The sequence below is a fragment of the Aedes aegypti genome, chromosome 3, assembly GCF_002204515.2.
Source record: "Aedes aegypti strain LVP_AGWG chromosome 3, AaegL5.0 Primary Assembly, whole genome shotgun sequence".
NCBI lineage: Eukaryota > Metazoa > Arthropoda > Insecta > Diptera > Culicidae > Aedes > Aedes aegypti.
In genome coordinates, this window is record NC_035109.1 from 194,444,412 (window position 1) to 194,464,816 (window position 20,405).

The following is a 20,405-nucleotide window of genomic DNA, read 5'->3' on the forward strand; positions in this document are numbered from 1 at the left end:
CTGATGGTACTACCGTAACTATTGGAACACCCACAACTATTGGATCACTTACCCTATAAGTTCACGAGCGGGAACTTCAGCCATTCAAATGTTTACTTGCTTAGAAACGGTGTGTAATTACAATGCAATGCTTACTGTGGTCCATTTGTTCTATGCGGGGATGCGTGTTATTTCCGCGAAGGAAACCAAATTTTTACATTTAGGGTAAGTGTTTCCTTAGTTGTGGGTGTTCCTATAGTTGCGGTAGTGCCGTTTTCACTGATTTTATCACATTAACCACAGAACCGACACTGCCAATCGACGTATTGGCTTGTTGAAACGCGGAATAGTTGAAAAGAGCGTTCAAATTGCTTTAAAACTGATGAACTATCACTAAAATTGCTAAAACGTTTCTTACTTGTACCAATAGTTGCGGTAAAGTGTTCCTATAGTCGAGGGTCCCTTAAGAAAACAACGGATACCGCAACTATAGGAACACAGATTAAAAATATACCGCAACTAAAGGAACAGTTTACCAATGAACCAATGCATGAGTTCACTAATTTGACGTTTGAGCGGTGCCAAATTCACTGGTTGCCATGGTCCCATAAATAACACGGCACCGCTTAAAAGTCAAAAAGTGAACTCGTGCATTGGTCCATAGTGGAGGTATTATTTTTCACTGACATGCCGTGGATTACTGCGATGAAATTATTTTTCTCATTAAGTCAATGGTCGGTACTTCCCGCCACAACATTAACATGTACAATAATTGCGCTTCTTGAATTCAAGCGATTAAATGAGGCTCGATCGTGCTTAGTACCTCCACTATTTGTACATCTACCCTATAGAAAAAATCGCATACCAATTCAAATTTAATGAATTATGTTAACTATCTATGGCGTTGCATGTCTCTAGGCCACGCTGCGGCTTTTTTTTCGAAAGTTCTCGAGAAAGCGAAAGGAGAACCTACACAGAGATGCGGTTCCACTCAATTTTGGGTCCCCTCTAGAGTCGACTACCGAGGTGCTCTACGAAGATGTGTTTGCTATGTATTTGACTAATATAGACACATCTACTACCGAAGACGACATCAGCTTGATGATATCGCGACAACTTGGCATTCCGTTTTCTAGCTGCTTGGACGTTGTTAAATTATTGCCAAAATGGAGAAATGTTAACACGCTTGACTACGTGTCATTCAAGATTAGATTGAATAAGAATTTGAAAGCAACGGCAATGAATGCATCTACCTGGCCAAAAGGAATCAAATTTAGGGAGTTTGTATGTCGATTGAATGAAACTTGGAAACCTGTATAAAATGTCTTCCTATTGTTAAATGAATGTAATTGGCTTGTTATGTGATAGAGGAATATGAATATGTATACCCGACCAGAACCACGTAACAAGATTATAACACATTCCTATCAACAGTAGTTACAAAAAACAGGAATTGATATAATTTTGTTATCAAGATGGCTTTGTTCTTATCTTGTTAAATTTTTTGTAACACATTTATAACAACATTTGTTATATTTTTGACATCGCATTTATGAGTTTGTTGCAACTCACATCCAATGTCATTAACAGTAACATAGTTTGCAATAATTTTGTTATTTTGTAACATCCTTGCAACACATTCTGTAATAATTTTGTTATTATTATAACAGGGTTTGTTATGCTTTAGTTTAGTTTGGTGCAAATTTTGTTAGAATTTTTGTTATTTTAACTACTAACGGTACATGTTTTATAACAACTGGTGATATAAAAAAATCATATCAGGGGAACACATTCTGTTATAATCTTGTTTCTTCCGGCTGGTCGGGTAATACTTTAAAAGATTTGTATGTTTTGTCAATGTGAATACGGTGTTAATTGATTTTGTTGTTTGTTACTGGACAGTGTTGTATAGGTTAAGTTATTCAGTCTGTATGACATAATGTCGAAGACGGTGAATAAATAAATAAATAAATAAATAAATAAATAAATAATTTTGGTTAGGTTTTTATATGAAAATAAAAAAAAATGTCTGGCGCATAAGATATCTTAAGCCCCTTACGGAATTAATGAACGACTCCTTAGAAATAATTGTTCATGAGTTTTATAACAACAATATTCTTGCAATTTGTACTGTTTCAATCGCAGTTCCATCCAAGCTACGAATGTGAGTTCCATCCAAGCTACGAATGTGTAAACATTCCATTTTATTTAAAAAATTGTCGCTGAAAAAAATATGTTGTAACAAAACCTACTATAGTTTTGAGCGATTTCACCTTATCTTCTTGACGGGTACTCCGAACAATTTCATACGTTGTGATAATGGAATTGGGCACATTTGTAGGGCAAATGTACCATTAGTAGTGCACATAAGGGAAAACTAGTCATCCTTTATAAGATTTATAATCTCTTTCGTTCAGTAAATTTTACGTTCACTGTCAAATTTTCTGCGATGTATGTTGTTTTATTTTTTGAGATACATATATTTGAAAATAAAAAATCAGTCATTTTTCATTGGCACACACTGTAGGTCTCAGCGGAATATTTTTTTTATTAAAAAATAAACCATAACTTTTGAACAGCTCAACCGATTTCCAATCTTTATATAAAATAAAAGCTTATAATTTAAACTTTTCAGAAAAAATATAAAACTCCGAAAAATTGTTTTTTTTTACATGTAAAAATATAAAAAATTTCGGAGTTTTATATTTTTTCTGAAAAGTTGAAATCTTAAGCTTTCATTCCATAAAAAATATTGGCAATCGGTTGAGCTGTTCGAAAGTTATTATTTCTTTAAAAATAAAAAATCTATTCCGCTGAGACCTACAGTGTGTGCCGATGAAAAATTACTGATTTTTTATTTTCAAACAAAAGTATCTCAAAAAATAAAAAAACATACATCGCTGAAAATTTGACAGTTAACGTAAAATTTACTGAACTTTCAAGAAAAAATTAGAACAGCAATAGCCCCTTTGGTCCCGAGGACTTCAAAACACGAAAAAAAGGAAAATATTGATTTATTTTTATGTAGAAAACCATTTTTTGTGAAATTTTATATTTTTCTATAAAAGCCAGAATCGTCAGCTTTCGTTTCGTCCAAGAAAATTAAAAATCGGTCAAGCGGTTCAAAAGTTAAAAATTAATAATTCAGCAAAATCGCGATTATTCTGGTCACTCTATTTCGGATGTGGTCACCCTAATCATAAAATCCAAAAACACGTTTATCCTTATTTCGAATGAGGAACAAAATAGAAAATTTTCACGGAATTCGAGATTGGTTTTTCATAGAATGGCTGTATATGCAAATTTTGTAAGTTTTTTCACCCAAACATCTCTAGTTAAGGTTGATTCGATTTCTTGATTATTTACTTGATTATGAAGAGAAACATAAATGATGTAGAATTGAATCGAAGAATATCAATGTATTTTTTTTAATCCAAGAAAAAATGTTTGAAACTTCTTCTTGTAGTATGAATGTACAGTTCCAGTCGTTTTCTGTTGTAACAACATGTATAAAGTACGTGGCAATGGACCACCCTTTGCTTGCTCCAGCTGTGATTTGACAATCTGTCATGTGTCGCCTGTTTGATCGGCATATGATTTGTGTTGTTGTTCTTTTATTTCCATTCACCAAAAGCTCATTATCGCGGATATTGTTTCGATGCAAGAACGGAAAACAAGAGGAGGGAGGTGCTTGTTGACGAAAATTGAATAAGCGTGAACATTAGTATGAAATTAAATTTTAAATATTCATTTCGGGCTGCTAAATAAATTACAGTACGTTATGTGTTTCGATTTGAAGCTGTTTGAATTTTAAACTCTAGATTCCAAAAGCATTTTGTGTGGGTCATATTCATATATGCAAATAGATATTTATGTATGCACTCCGATCATTATTAGAGTGCTTAATGATCTGTGAAGCTATCAAATTATGAATTCATTCACAGTTGGGAATGTCGGCAAAATATTGTCCGCAATGGCTTTTCACGTTTGCCAACAAAAAGGTTACTACAATTGGAAGATTTGAATAAATAGATTTTTTCCAATGTTCATGAATGTGAGAGCAAATAATAGTTGATAAGCTATCCATTATGAATGGAATAATTCAAATAATTGTATTTACTTACAATCCTTGATGTCGTTCACTTTTTAGGAAACATTACTGTGGGCAATTTGAAGCACTCCTAGCAACAATTTTCGTGATCATTCCTGAAGTGATCATTGAACAAATTGCTCAAATAATCTAAAGAAAAATTTGTGTAAAACAAATTCTTTCAGTTTGAGTAAAGTTAGATGAGCGAAATGCTTGCAAAATCTAATTCCAAGTGAATGGAATTCGCTTGTCTAACGGTTACTTAATTATTTTTTTTCTGACGAAGAAGCTTCAAAATGTTTATTCAAAACACATGAAATTGTTTTTGGCTGAAAGTATAATTCAAGAAAAAAGATCATTTTTTTAGGCGAAATTCTAGAACTGCGATTTTCCATAAAAAATCTCAAAATTTGACTCATTTCACGGCATTTCGCGGGATTTCCTAAATTTTGCGTCACCGGCAAAATTTCGCTAATTTCCATTGGCCCCAATGATTACCTTTGTTATAAATCAAGCATAGCATAGCCTATCATTCACGACTGAACAAATCTTGGTGGCTGTACATAAATCTATAAGTATGTAGTGTCGCAATAAAAAAAAAGTTTGAGATGAACGATTCAAAACCGATCTAGTAACCGAATCCTGTGAAAATTTGCTTCTTTGTTCCTTATCCGAAATAAGGATACACGTGTTTTTGGATTTTTTATTAGGGTGACCATTTCCAAAAAAGGGTGACCAAAAAAATCGCGACTTTGCAAGAAAAATAATAATAATAACTTTCGAACCGCTTTACCGATTTTCAATTTTCTTGGACGAAATGAAAGCTAAAGTTTTTGACTTTTGAAAAACAATATTAAATTTCACAAAAATTGTTTTTACATGAAAAAAAAATCAAAAATTTCCGTTTTTTAGTGTTTTAAAGGCGTCGGGATCAAGGGCTATTTCTGTTTTTCTTGAAAGTGCAGATAATTTTACGTCTACTGTCAAATTTTCAGAGATGTTTTAGTTTTTGAGGTATATTTTTTGAAAATAAAAAATCAGTCATATTTTATCGGCACACTGTAGTTCTCAGCGCATTAGATTTTTTATTAAAAAAAAATCAAAACTTTTGAACAGCACAACCGATTTTCAATCTGTTTATGGAATGAAAGCTTAAGATCTTAACTTTCCAAAAAAAAAAAAATTAAAATTCAAAAAAAAAAGTTACATAAAAAATTCTAGTTTTTTAGGCTTTTTTTAGTTTTTTGGGTTTTTTTCGGTCCTGGGATCAAAGAGAGTATTACTGTTCTAAATCTTTTCCAAATTTTAAGCCTACAGTTATAAAATATATCTCAGTATGAATACAAAATTCTTACCTTGGCTACTACATGCGGCTATTTCAGGGAGTCTCGAGCAATGTTCTTCGGTTTCGCTCTCTCCATTAGTGGTAACAACATTTTGGGATGGTCCAGAAATACAAGTTTGCTTAGTTTTGTCATTGAGAATAATTTTTTTAACTACGGCGTGGTCTTGTAAGCTATGAATTATAGCCCTTACAAAGCCCCGTTTGAACCACAATTCACACTTGCCACACTTATATTTCATTATGTAAAATTTTCAACTTAACACTTTTGCTTTGTAAATGATATTTCCTTCTACAACTTCGAAACTCTATGTTATCTTAAACCATACCCATATCATGTATCACATCTTACCTATTACAAGATATAGTGCCAGATGAACCATCAAATTCTTAAATTATTGAACTATAAATATGAAAACAAAGCTGCACGAGGCACCAGGTATTGAGGAAAAAACCCTTAATGTTGCGGTGTCTGATTGCGGGATACCTGATTTTTAAATTTAAAAAAAAATATATTTCAAAAAAAAAGGACAAACATCGCTGAAAATTTGAGGGTATACGTAAATTTTTTTGCAGTTTCTAGAAAAGTAATACTCTCATTGGTCCCGGAATCGAAAAAAGACAAAAAACTAAAAAAAAATCCTAAAAAACTAGAAATTTTTATATTTTTTCATGCAAAAATAAAATCAGAGTTTTATATTATTTCTGAAAAGTTGAAATCTTAAGCTTTCATTCCATAAAAAAAGATTGGAAATCGGTTGAGCTGTTCAAAAATTATGATTAACTATTATGGTTACTTTTGAACAGCTCCACCGATTTTCAATCTTTTTTGTGGAATGAAAGCTTAACCCTCTAATACCCAACCCTTTGATACACTTTGGAATTTTGTGTATTTTTTCGTAGCTCGGAAATCAAAATTATTTAATTTTTGGCTTTAACCTTGACTTATAACAAGCATATAAGGAAAGTTTTTTATGACCTTTGAAACTTTTTTGTATTTTTGAAAATTGTTTGAAAAATTGTATTTCTATCTGACTTACAAATGCCTGGGTTTCATTTAACATGTAATATAAGAAAATGGAACCTTTTATATTTTTCTACGATCAAACTATCACAGAAGAAGGGCTTGGTGGCATTAAAATAACTTCAAACTTGTTTTTCCGTTAATTACACGGAAAGTAAAAACTCCCGAAAAAAAAATTAAAATTTAATATTTTTAAAAGTATCATGAAAACTTAAATTTTTATTATTGCAAAAATCGATAAGAGAAGAGGCTTCAAGAAAAAATGAAAAAGGATAGAGATGTTCAAAAAAATAAAATCGAGAACCAAAATTCACAAAATTGCGAATAACATTAAATCATTGTCCAAAAGCTGTTTAGAACGATTTCAGATAACGAAACATGATGTTTAGATCGATAATAAAAATTTGGGTATTAGAGGATTAAAATTTTAACTTTTCAGAAAAAAAATATAAAACCCTAATTTTTTTTTTCGTAAACGCATATAAAAATTTATAGTTATTTAGGTTTTTTTTTAGTTTTTTAGGTTCTGGGATCAAAGAGAGTAATACTGTTTTAAATCTTTTCCAAATTTTAAGCCTACAGTCATAATATAATATAAATACAAAATTCTTACCTTGGCTACTACATGCAGCTATTTCAAGAAATCTCGAGCAATCTCCTGCGGTTTCACTCTCTCCATTAGTGGTAACAACATTTTGGGATGGTCCAGATATACAAGTTTGCTTAGTTTTGTCGTTGAGCTTAATTTTTTAAATTACGGCATGGTCTTGTAAGCTTTGATTTATAGCCCTCAGAGTCCCGTTTGAACCACAATTCACACTTGCCACGCTTATGCTTCATTATGTAGAATGTTCAACTTAACACTTTTGCTTTGTAAATGATATTTCCTTCAACAACTTCAAAACTGTATGTTATCTTAGACCATAACCATCGCAACTTACCTATTACAAGGTATATTTTCGTATATATTCCTGAACCATTAAACTTTTCAATTATTGAACTAAATATATGAAAAGAAAGCTGCATGAGGTACCAGGTATTGAGGAAAAACCCCTTAATGTTGGGTGTCTGATTGCGGGATACCTGATTAAAAAAAATATATCTCTAAAACTAAAGAACAAACATCGCTGAAAATTTGAGGGTATACGTGAAATTTTCTGAAGTTTCTAGAAAAGTAATACCATCTTTGGTCCAAGAACTGAAAAAAAAACCCCAAAAATTGAAAAAAGCCTAAAAAACTAGAAATGTTGATATTTTTTCCATGCAAAAATAATAAAAAAAAATCAGTCTTATGTTTTTTTTTTCTGAAAAGTTGAAATCTTAAGCTTTCATTCCATAAAAAAAAAATTGGATATCGATTGAGCTGTTTAAAAGTTATGATTTTTTTTAAATAAAAAATCTAATGCGCTGAGACCTACAGTGTGTGCCGATAAAAAATGCCTGATTTTTTATGTTCAAAAAAAAAAAAATATCTCTAAAATTAAAAAACATACATCGCTGAAAATTTGACAGTAGACGTAAAATTATCTGAACTTTCAAGAGAACAGCAATAGCCCTTTTGATCCCGACGCCTTTAAAACACTAAAAAACGGATTTTTTTCATGTAAGAAAACATTTTTTGTGAAATTTTATATTTTTCTTCAAAAGGCAAATTCTTTAGCTTTAATTTCGCCCAAGAAAATTGAGAATTGGTCAAGCGGTTTAAAAGTTATGATTTTTTTTTTGATATTGGACTAGCAAGATTGTGGGGCTTGGGGATGCTACAAAGGTCATTAGCCAAATACTTCAGTTTACCGTAGCGTAGCTGTAGTATAATTGGTAATGCGTCCGTGTACAGAATGGAAATTGTGGGTTCAAGTCCCGCCGGCTACATAATCTTTTAGCACAATGTTACCACAATTACACTTAATTTGGCAAACATATCTCTATCTGCCGATATTGAATACTTTTCCCCTAAAAGCAGTAAAATATATTGAAAGAAATTATAAAAAAGTCGACATTCATAATATCGAACTATTCAAAGGTTATTTTAGTAATGACGAAGACAGAAAGGATTGTGTATTTTAAAAGTGTATGTAACAGAACTAAGGGTATTGTCGACACATGTAATGACGAACCATTCAAAGTACGTTTGAAAATTAAAATACAATTTAAAAAAAAAGTTACGTTGCAACTAAAAAAAAATGTCCTACGTCGACATTCATAATGTCGAACTATTCAAAGGTTATTTTGACCAATGACGAAAACATAATGGTATATTAAGTTTAAATGAAACGCGAAAAAGTCGACACTTGTAGTGACGAACCATTCATAGCTTGTTTGAAAATAAAATAAAAGCTACTTGTAGCAACGAAAAAAATGAATTATCATAAGCATGAAACGATCTCACCAGTACTTCATCCTCGGCTGAAAACGAAGCTTTTCGCACTTGAACAACACGAACCGAACACGATTGGTCTTGAGTCAAGACTCTTGACTCCGTTGCGCGTCCCACCAGGAACATGCAACTGAATCAAAAGACCACGCACTATTGTCGATTTTTTTTCCGCACTCGAATGACGCGAACCGAACACGATTTGTTTTGATTCCGTCGCGCGTTCCATCGGAACACGCAACCAAATCAAAAGACCACGCACTCTGCTCTGGTCTTTGCAAAGCACTACCCAAGCGAACGAAGCCAGCGAAAATACACCACGGCGTGTATATGGGAAAGGTTTACCACAAAAAAATAGGCATCGTTAAATCTTTCACCATTCGAAAATATAGGTTTTTAGCTTCCATTTGACGTGTTCCCCAAAAAAATCCACCGAGGGATCCCGAACATTTTTTTTTTATTTAAAATTTATGTTCTTTAGAGTACATTATTTTTAAATGTAATCAATGTGAAAGACAGTTTCGTTGGTCTTAAGCTCGAAGTTTAATTTCCATATAAAAGTTTATAAAATAAATATACATACATATATATATCAGGTTTGATTTAGTAAAAAACAAAACTGTCCTATGTGATTTTAAGGATTTAATGAGCTATAGGACACTTATTCAATTAGATATGTTGGAAGTTTTACTGTTCACTAATTCGTACTGTAGAAGCAGGTCCGTCCCACTCGGGCTCAAATTGGGTACCACTTCTAGTACTGCATTTGGTCCCCCGGTAATGCAAAAGGTACCCAAGTTTGACAGATCGCAGTACACTTTTCACGGCATTCTAGATTACCTTATGAGCCATAAAATTTTGGGCAATTGCAAGGGACATGGAGGTCTCTATTTTTCTCTGGTAGAAGTATGTCGAATCGAGCACTGTTTCCTTTCATGGTTAGAATAGCTTTTTTTTCTTCCCCTTACTTGCATTACACCTCTGCTGGGACATAGCCTGCTTCCCAGCTTAGAGCTCGTTGAGTACTTATTTATTTAATTATTATGGTTCATAAAAAGTAGAATGGATCAACATTACAACAGACTACGAAAGTAAATGTAATATGCTTAAACGCCCTGGAGTAAAAATCCTCATTAAGCATATTATTGAGGCACCTGGTGTAAATGACAACTTTTTGAATAGTATTGAAATTATTTGGATGTTTTTAACATAGAATTCCAAAATTTAACAAAAATATAGTGGAAGATATTTCCTGTTAAATCAAACCATAAAAAAAATCCCCAGCGAAAGTGGTTTTCTGACAAGCATAACAACTATAACAATATTCACAATAACTGCAATAATTAAAACACGTAAGCAGCTTACAAACAAGAAAGTTTTACCATTTTGTACTCCTTTTAGATTGATACCATATTCAAATAATGTTATATGTTTTCAACATGAAATATGTTTAATTAATGTTTAATCCAAACTTGGTCATGGAATAGCGTTTCTTGAATTTCGAATAGATTTTTTGTTCCTCAAATGTGGCATTTTTGCTTATTTATGAAGCCGGATGGTGTCTGTTGACCACGATACATATAACAGTGGAGTTAACACAACTGCTAGACTATTTTCAATTCAAAGAGTCACTATTTTGGCATGTTTTTTTCTGTGCCGTTATTCATGGTTGAAAGTGTACCAAATTGCCTTTTCCAAAACATGTCTAACCAAATCAATCGATTAATAAATGTCAAAGTTATTCAATATTCACACAACAACATAGAAGATGACGCGTCCTGTATGATATCATAAGGTTACTGATCCACTAGATATTAAATATATTTGGAATTGAAAATTATATTGGAAAATGTACTGAATTACTTATATGTTCCACTTGTCCCGTCCATCTACTAGCACATCAACTGTCTTTATACGCTTACTCGTACCATGTTCTATGTAAACCTAATAGACCGCGGGACAAATATGCGTAGAACGGCAATCAACCATTATACTAAATAAAAAACACAGTTTTCAACTGACTGAAGGATTTATCTCCTCTCCCTTATTATCTCACCACCAAACTAGATAATCAAGCATCTTTGTATTTCATATTAATTTTGAAAAACGATGAAAATATTAACACAGCAGCAAGTATTATTGATCTGTGAAAATGGTTTAAACAGCTCTATTCCGTATCAACCGTTTTCCGAAGACCTCTTATCTGAGAAGCTGGCTTTGTCTCAAAAGGGGTGTTATTCCTGACAGAAGAAATAGAAAACATGTCATCTATTCTAGACATGGAAAGAAACAGTTATGCACTAGAATCAAATACACATTTATTTCAGAATGCCGATCTCAGCTGTGCAAATCTCGGTTAAAGGTCGTTTGCTGACATCTTAGTAAAAGTGACGTTTTAAGTAAACTTGATATTTTGCTGACATATCAATTAAAATCAATTTGTTAAATAAAATTTGGATCTCAGTAAAAGAATGAAAATTAGTTGAACTCAACTGAGTGTGTTCTTCACTGTACGAATATGTGTCCTATGGCATATTAAATCCACAAGATCACATAGGACAGTTATGTCCATTACAACATGTAATATCATATATATTTTTGTTATATCAACTTTCATTTAAAATTTGGGCTACCATCGACCTTGTGAGAAAAAAAAAAACTGCCTTTTATCATGATTTGATTTGAAAATAATGTACTTAATGGAACAAAATTTTAAAATAAAAAAAAATGTTCGGGATCCCTCGTTGGATTTTTTTGGGGAACACGTCAAATGGAAGCTAAAAACCTATATTTTCGAATGGTGAAAGATTTAGCGATGCCTATTTTTTTGTAATAATATTGTTCAACCAGACACGCCGTGACACTCCGAGCGCGGGAAAATGAATCGAATAGCTTGAGCCTTCGCAAAGCACTGGGCAACCGAACGAAGCCAGCGAAAAAACATTCCGAGCGCGCGAAAATGAATCGGACTGCTTGGGTCTTCACAAAGCACTCCGTGTATTCTTATTTCGGACAAGGAACAAAAAAGCAAATTTTTCATGGAATTCAGTGATCCACTAGATCGGTTTTTCATGGAATGGCTGATTATTAAAAAGAGGGATTCTCATGACTAATGAGAATGAGCCGAAAAAAAAAATTAAAAAAGCGCTCGATTATCTTCGATTTGGATTAGATTTCACACATGTTCAGATATGGGTGATTTTTTTTTTCGCAGACTCTAACTGTTAGCTGTCTAATGGGCCGATTAAAATGTTTATTTGAACTTGTTTAGTATAGTTTTTACGTTAAAGAATGGAACATTATTTTGATTCAAACGCCGAACACTGTGTTTATTTTGTCTCATATTTCGAACACTTTGATTAAAATTCCGAAATGCACGAAAAAATCGTATTTAAATGAACAATTTTACAAAAAAAATTATCTGAGCTAGTTTTACTTACCTCGAACTACAGAATCATAATTATTCCCGAGGCTTAAAATAGATTGGAAGACGTTAAAATTGAATTACAAATGACTGCCATTTCCTGGTATTTTGGTGACATATTTCAGCAAAACATTTCAACCAAATCTCCATACAAAAACCGAGTGTTCGGAATGTGAGTCTGTTCGGAATTTAAGACAAAACGGTAATCTTGATAGGAAACAGATGTTTGCGATAAAGTTCCATGATGAAGAAATTTTCAATAAAAAAGTTTTCACAAGAATCAATTTCGATCGATTCTCAAATTTTTGATTATTTGGCAAAATAAGTACGGTTTGATGATACAATAAAATCTACAGAGAAATATGGCCTCTAATCTCAAAAACTTATTGTTCTTGATGTAGAATTGTGAATAGCTAATAAAAATGGTCGATTTTAATGTTTGATTATTACATTTTTGTAAAAATCTGAAATAACTCGAAAATGGTTGCTTCTAGAGAGGTGATCATGCTAATTATTATAATTAGGAATAATTTCCAGTTTCTTTTTTTATCATCAAAACGTATTTATTTTATATAAATTTTGAAAATCGTTCGAAAGTTGTTCCTAGAAACATTTTTTTAGTAAAAATTTCTCCATCATGAAAGATTGTCCCAAACTTTTTTTCCCATCAAGATTCCATGATAAAATTTTTGAAATGATTCAAAATGCGGTTTTTGTGCAATTTTAAATTTAAGCTTTGTATTTGAATTTTCCATGATAAAAAATAATATATTTTTTCAGTGTGTATTACTTCTTGTAGCTCATACACTGTCCATACTCGCATAACAGTACTATATCGTATGGGATTTCCTATATAAATGGGACTGTTATGCGAGTATAGGCAGTACAGTTCACTAAAACTTCACCATAGAATATTTTTCTCCAAAATCAACCATTTCGGATCTGTAATTTTTCAAATAAATTGCATGCAAACACTCATAGGTCATTTTCAAAAGGTTTTCTTGAGCCGAAATGAACGATTTCAAAGCCATATCTAAGAAGACAATAATGTATGCGCCTAAATCGTCAATTTTAGATATATGGTGTCTTCAGGAAAGTTTCTGCATATTTTTAAGACATTTTTTTCAGTGATGTGAAATTAGGGTGGCCCGTATGATTTACGAGATCAAAATATAAACTTTTTTGCTAACGCAATTAGTTCTATACAATGTTCAACAATGTTTTAGAGCAATCGATTTGGAGCAACTTTGCCGAAAAAACCCAAATTTCTATCTCTCATGGTTCGAGAGTTATGATATTTACAACACATAAGTTAGGTAGGTCCTGAAAAATCAGTTTTTTCTTGATAACTCTGTATACGATAATTTCTCGGAAAAACTTTGTTCCGAGCAGCTTTTAGAACATTTGATTGCGCAACTTGTTGCCGAAGAAACTACTGTTTTATCTTTTATGCTTGCAGGGTTATCAGAGATTTTCTTCGAAAAAATGATTGTTTTCAAATGCCAATATATCTGAAAGAAATGTCAGAAGTGCTATGGAGATATATCAGTGGTGTCCTTGAAAAATCGCTATACAAATAGAGTGTTCGGAATATGAGTCATGTTCGAAATTTGAGACAAAGAGTACTGATACTTTTTCAGCTTTGGAAATACCAACTGATTCCATTTCTCTGAAATCGCGAGATGCATAAGCACCGATCATCGGTAACGCGTACAAATTCCAGTGACGGCCTACTTCACCTTAAGGCCTACTGTTAGTAGGTATAGAAACTCATTACTTTGAAGAAATTCCAACAATGTTGACATTGGACGCTTCGACAAATGATGTTTTAAAAACACTTCTGAGTTGTATATGTGAATTAATTGGAGGAAATATGCCTATACAAATAAAAAACAATATATTTTTATTAATTGGTTGCCATGTTTGACACCGGACCGTAACGCAACAGTAAATAAGTAGTTCCCACAAATGAATGGATCTTTAACACAATTAGTCAACACCCATTATCGCCCATCCACGTGCGACGCACCGTCAAATTAACGAATTATTATTTCCCGAAGGGCAGGTAGGTTTTCATAAAGCGTGCATTCAATCATGATCGGTTGGAAAATTTTCATCGTTTATAGCATTATGACATAAATCACCAGCGAGCGGCCGAATTGCAACTCTTGAATCAGCAGCAATCCATACATTTTTTTTTTACGTTGACCACATCTTGTGTATGTATGAACCCCTTTTTCATGTCGTGTTTTCATTTCGATCGGTTGGCTTTATTGAATCGGTTATTGTTCACAACGTTGGAGTATTGCACCATTAATTTTTATCGCGCCCAAAATCTGAATACGGAAAAATAATGCGAAAACTTTTTGTGTGTTATAAATCGTTTTTTGTATTGTTTTCTGTTTTCTGAAAAGAGCCAGCAAAAATCCATCCGACGGAGTTTGTGATAAATTTTATACAGCTAAGTTTTCATCTGACTCCAGTTCTGGTTCCTCTGGAAGCGTGTAGACTCCAGTGTTGAGGTTCGATTGGATTTGATTGGCGATGGGTGGAGTCGGATGACATTGTTCAGTCGTCAGTGATAAGTCAGCTACGTTTTCCAGCACCTCAGGCAGCACCACTTGATTATTCATGGTGATAATTGGTACTAGTTCGTGTCCTAACGAGTGATTATTGCAATCTTTTAGCACGTGTAATTGATTCAGATCGGGCTCCTGGGCAAAGATTAATGATGTTGGAGTACCTGTTGGTCGGGAACAGAAGGCGTTAGAGGGTATAGAATTTATCCTTTGAGGGTTACATATAGGTTGTCCAGAGCCAGAATGGTACATATCAAATGTTTCAATCATTTTAATAATAAAATACTGAAAAGTTTAAGGTTAGTCCGTAGTCCGTAATTTCCTTCGATCGACATTCTGGAATAATCAGTTAGCAAAAGATGATGTTGTTGTGATTGAACATTGTTTGGAGGTCGTTGTATTATGTAAAACGAGTGTTGCAGTACTTAGTGAAACGATTTCATACTTTCTTAGGGTAGTGTACGTATATTGGTAGAGATCTATGAAGTAATGGTTTTACCGAAACTAGATAAAAAAGTTGCAAAATAGTGATTTGCCCTCGGTAATATCTTATTTGGATGATTTAACCACGATTTTATGCCACACCACATATTGAATTCATAATATGGGTATCTCCGCAAAATTTGAACTCTTCAGGTTCAAAACTTAAACTGACCACGCTCTTCAAAGACCAAAGTAGGTATGGGCATCAGTTTAGTCATTTTGGGATAACAATAATATCCAATTTCGAATCTATGACAAAAGGTCGAAAGCAGAGTTGGGAATGGTAACAGTAGTAGGCTTGAGTTTTTGCGAAAATCACGTGGCTCTTCTAATACAGTAGTTCAAAATTGTGAATATCATCAAGTAGCCTATGTACATGAATTTTCTAAATCAGTAGTGTCATTGATGGCTGTAAATGCGGGAAATGCAGCGGGAATGGGGCTCTGCACAAAAACCATGCCATCTCTTTCACTCCTCCATGAAATTTGTAAACAACAAGGCCAGTAAACGTCAAAATCCAATGCAAAATCAAAACAGTGCAGAGCCCCATAGAACATTTTTCTACAGTAGGTTTGGGTTGCCCACAGTAACGGGTCTTTTGCCATTTTAAAGGCATTTTGCCTACAGCAGCAATATGCGTGAGTTTCACTGGCTCCGCTGACTGTGATTTGCTGCGCTTGCCTACTGTAGTGTGAATTTCAGAACTTTTCCCAACCCTGGTCGAAAGGACAGAAGCTCCAAAGACAAAAGGTCCTCTACCATTTTGTCCGGAGTGCGATGAAGCAAAAGAACGGAGATTTTGGATGTCCACGGTTCAACGCAATGGAGAACGCAACAAAATCACAGGCGGAAATGCCAATGTTCATTCCTAGACAGGGATTGAATCCTGAGAAAAATGAGAGAATCTCTCACTTATCGCTCTCTGTAACAATCATTTGCAGCATATCATGAGAGCCTGTGTATCGTATACTGGCTACAGCTCTGATTAGATCGGGGGTATAGTAGTGCATGATAATACACTTCTTAACAAGGTCCAAACCTGGGGGACACTATTGTTTTCGCATATTCGGGGATTGTTTACGGCGCCAGTAAAATAAAACACCTACACCCAATGTTAAACAAACGAGAAAAATGGATTTTATCATCCCTGTCTCTTTGAGACTCTCGTTCGCTGCTCTTATTAATAAAACTTGTTACAACTTGCGATAGTGATAGACGGAGAAATACGGAGGCGCATCATCAGTGGAAGTCGGGCCTACTATGCTGCCGTGAATCGCAAGTCAGTCCCATCTGTAAAAAGTAGGCATTGAGAAAAAGGGATGTAAAGTTTCCAAACTCGTTTCCCACACGAATATTCAAAAAATCCCAGAAAATTGAAACATGATCAAATCTTAATGAAACTTTCACAATTTGCTTTTCACTTCGATAACTTTTCGAGAAAAATATAAAGATGATCAAAACACGGTTCGTTTTTGTGTTACACGGGGTGGAAATCTGTAGTGGGACAGATATGCGGTTACTTTTCATTATGGGACAATTTGACTTGCTATTTTTTCCTAATTTTTCCGAACAAATCATATCATCTTATGAGTGGAGCTGAAAGAGCATTGGAAAATATGTTGAAAACTGAACTCAACTCAATTTTGACGAAAATGCAGATGGGACTGACTTGCGATTCACGGCAGTATGGCCTTCACAAGAAGCTGCGGTCAAAGGAGATTCATACCCGCATGCCTCCCTACGGGCATGAAACGTGGACGATACTCGAAGAGGACTTGCAAGCACTTGGAACCTTCGAACGTCGGGTGCTTGGGACGATATTTAGCGGTGTGCAGGAAAACGGTGTGTGGCGGCGAAGGATGAACCACGAGCTTGCCAGACTCTACAGTGAACCCAATATCCAGAAGGTAGCCAAAGCTGGAAGGATACGATGGGCAGGGCATGTTGCAAGAATGCCAGACAGTAACCCTGCAAAGATGGTGTTCGCTTCGGATCCGGTTGGTATAAGAAGGCGTGGAGCGCAGTGAGCAAGGTGAGCGGATCAAGTGCGCATCGATTTGGCGAGCGAGGGTCAGAACCGAGGATGGAGAGATGTGGGAACGAACCAAGTAGGGGAAGGGGTGGTAAAATGAACACCTTAAGGTGATTATAGAACAAAGCCAAACTGTGAATTTTCAAGTGCACAAGACTGGCGAATCTGACAACAGTTCGCGTTGAAAATCAATCAAATTGCTTGCTTGATGGTGGTGACCAATGGGATAAAATTTCAACGCAGAGCACTGTTTCGTTCTCAAGTCTTGTGCTCTTGAAAATTTGAGGTGTGGCTTTGTTCTATAATCACCTTAAGGAAATCATAGTGTTTCTAATAGAAAAACGAGGAAATTGTATAGTTCTATCCCACAACATCCAAAATAGGGATGTTATCTATAGCAGCGACATGAATTCAAACTAAAATAGCTGAATTTTCACATATTTTTGGCGCTAGCAAAAAACGATGTAAATGTTCATTTTACCTGCATTATTCGGGTAAAATGAACAGCTGTTGGTGGTAAGATGAACATTACGCAAAAATCGTGAGTAAAACAAATATTTCTGAAAATGTTTATTGTCTTACCAAAAATATATCCATTAATAAGTGTAACCTATTCGAAAAGAATTCTAAAAGTATCAAATTTGACATCATATGACAACGATATTCACCTCACTGAAAAACCTCAAGTCTTCCGAGCTAAAAGTTACGTCAGTTCTAATTTTCAAAAGTGGTTTTATAAAATCTTAGTTTTCGTTGATGTTCTCACTTTAATTGATTTACGTATCAACTTGAACACTCCGATTTATGTTCTAAATCGTTCGTACATGTTGAAAATTCATCGAAATTTGTTTTTTCTCGGTAAAAGGCACGGTGTTCATCTTACCACCCCTGTTCATTTCCCTATTATGGCGTGTAATTGTTGATTCGGTGTTGTCTGTTTAGATATCATCTAAATAAATAAAATGAACCCTTCATTTTTTTTATTAACGAGATGTATAGCTCTGGGCTACAGTTCATCTCGGGACCAACGGTTTTACTTCCCTTCCGAAGAAAGTCATCACTATACTCCTAATAGAATTCGATCCCAGGTCTTTGGCGTGAGAGGCGTGTGTTCTAATCACTAAACTGCCGTGAATCGCAAGTCAGTTTCATCTGCATTTTCGTTAAAATTGAGTTGAGCTCAGTTTTCAACATATCTTCCAATGCTTTTTCTTCATTAGTTTGCACTAATGAAATAATATGATTTGTTGAGAAAAAATAGGAAAAAACAGCAACCATAATGAAAAGTAACCGCAACCAGTTCCGCCTACCGTTCATGTTTTGTGAGTGTGTTAGTGTGGCTCACAACGCTGCTAGATATCCCGTTGGTTGAGTGTTGAAAAGCATCAGCGATTGATGCTGGGTTTGGTCCGCGTTTTCGACCTATGCTGTTTGGGCCGGCCTGCGTGAGAGATGATTATTAGGCGAGCTTTGTTCGTAGTTGACAGCCGTATACCCACCCTGGCATTTTCCCACCTCCAGGGAAATTCATCGTGTCGACGACTGAACCAGTCACCACGCTATTCATTTGGACGCCTTTGTTCACCCGCTTTGGTAGGCGACACGAAGAAGGAGGAACACGTGCCGGCAAAACAGAAGTCCGGTCGAACAAGCAGTCGGTAAAGCAGCCTACTGTACACGGAAAAATCATTTTACCTAATGTTTGAGTTGACGTTACCCAAAATTAAATATATCGATTATTCGCTCAACCTAAAATATCTTGGGATTCTCTCTCTTCCCCACCAATGTTGTCAAAAATAGAAAGAGCTGCACCTACCCAATGGGGGTAATTTGGCTCAATAAGCCTAATTTGGGTATATGCATTATTCTCAAGCTTGGGTTGAATGAACTCAATTTTGCGTTGAATCAATGGAGACCTTGAAAATTTAGCCAAATTTGAGTTATTGGGCTCAACTACGGCTTTGCGTTGAAACAACTCAGGTTTGAGTAGATCCGCGTAGCCGTGTAAGTAGCAAAACTATTTTTGTACCTTTGCTCGAGTGATGGTGTAGCTTTTGTAAGCTTTGGGAAGCGTTATGAAAGCTCCGGAGCGTTTGTTTAAAGTTTATTGTTTGAAAGTTCAAATGTTAGGCAGTGAAAATCCGCACAGCTAGGTAAAAGTAAAAGCGAGAGAAAGAGGAAAGTTAAAGCTACGTAGAAAGTGGATACCTGAGTAGAAATGAATGTGAATAAATGTTCACAGTAGTTTTGCGTTTCTTTAGATGTTGTAGATGATTATTACTGTCGTCCCTTTAATTGAATGCACTGGTCTTAAGATATTTTTCACGTTGCTTTTTGTTACTCCAAGTGGGACTGCTGAGGATTCTCAGTCCTCCATTTTTGTCCTGAAGCGAAAAAGAGAATTGTGGTCGGGACGAACTTGGCCGGCGATGATACCCGTCGACCATGTGCATTTGTTATCGGTAGAAAGTCGAGTCGTCGGTTATGTTCTGAGTCAGTTTTGAGCGTTTTGAGTACTTCGATTACGTGTAGCATTTACTAGGTCGTTCGGTAGTTTAAAGGAAAACAGGACTCGCCCAGAGGTTTAAGTTTGCCGGGCAAAAGTTGACAATTGACAAGTGGTCCTCTTAGGAGGTGGCGCATAAGCCACTTATTTCTCTCCCACCCCGATTTGTTCGCTCGTCGTCTCGAGCTGGCTACACCCGCAGGTAAAAAGGTATAGAGAACACAGCAATTTAATTTAAGCTCGGTTTTATTTGAACATACATGGAATATTATTTATGGTAGTTTACCTGTTATTCAGGGGTCTTTAATAAATTATATAAATGGAATACCTTTATTTGATATACTACTGATACTTCCTGCTATTTGGGATACATCGCAAGTTTTTTTTTTAGAATATTTACAATTAGTTGCAGAAAACGCTATATTTAGGAATTTCAAATATTCAGACCAAGCGTAAAATTCAAATATTCTTCATTTTATGCTGAATTTATACTTCATGAGATGCCTTAATCAAAGACAAAATATGGCAATATGTTAGAAGTTTATTTTTATATTCGAAAAACCGACAAACAT

At 34.6% G+C, this 20,405-nt stretch overlaps 1 protein-coding gene across 2 annotated transcripts in view; it reads right to left on the reverse strand.

The window, feature by feature from the left end:
• Positions 1–14,921: 14,921 nt before the first annotated feature.
• The window catches only part of LOC5575382 (TWiK family of potassium channels protein 7), a 505,115-nt gene continuing 499,631 nt past the window's right edge, over positions 14,922–20,405 (reverse strand). For both annotated transcript variants that reach the window (XM_021848514.1, XM_021848513.1), the window contains one exon: positions 14,922–14,976. The gene's annotated coding sequence lies outside the window, so the exon portion shown is untranslated. The remainder of the gene's footprint in view (positions 14,977–20,405) is intronic.